The following is a 425-nucleotide window of genomic DNA, read 5'->3' as shown; positions in this document are numbered from 1 at the left end:
GGAACGCTCTGGCTCCTCATACTCCCTCGCTCTTTCTTCAGTGTTTTCTCAAGGACTTTGGTTGAGCACACTACAAGCTGGATTCGGTTTACTCTTCTGCGGCTGAACGGCCTTGCTTGGCACAATGGAACCATGTAGATAGTACCAAAGGCATAGCTACCCACTCCATGGTTTATTTGCGGTGGGTTAATGCAAAAAGATATTGAAGTCAATTGTGAGGATTTGAATCAGTGAACAGCCTAGAGTAGGTCTGCCTGCGGAAGCAGTCCTAACTCCAATGTTCCCTGCTGCTAGAAGAGGTTCTGTAAACTCTGTTTATGTTTGTAAAGCTGAGATATCCGGTGTCGGCTGCCATCCCATGTCTTTCTCACATGGTTCGATTTTTTTAAAAATATATTTCAAACTTTATGTATCCATAATGCTTG

This window comes from Nannobrachium achirus (genome assembly GCF_963921795.1).
Source record: "Nannobrachium achirus genome assembly, chromosome: 23".
Classification (NCBI taxonomy): Eukaryota; Metazoa; Chordata; class Actinopteri; order Myctophiformes; family Myctophidae; genus Nannobrachium; species Nannobrachium achirus.
Note: the sequence above shows the minus strand (reverse complement) of the source record.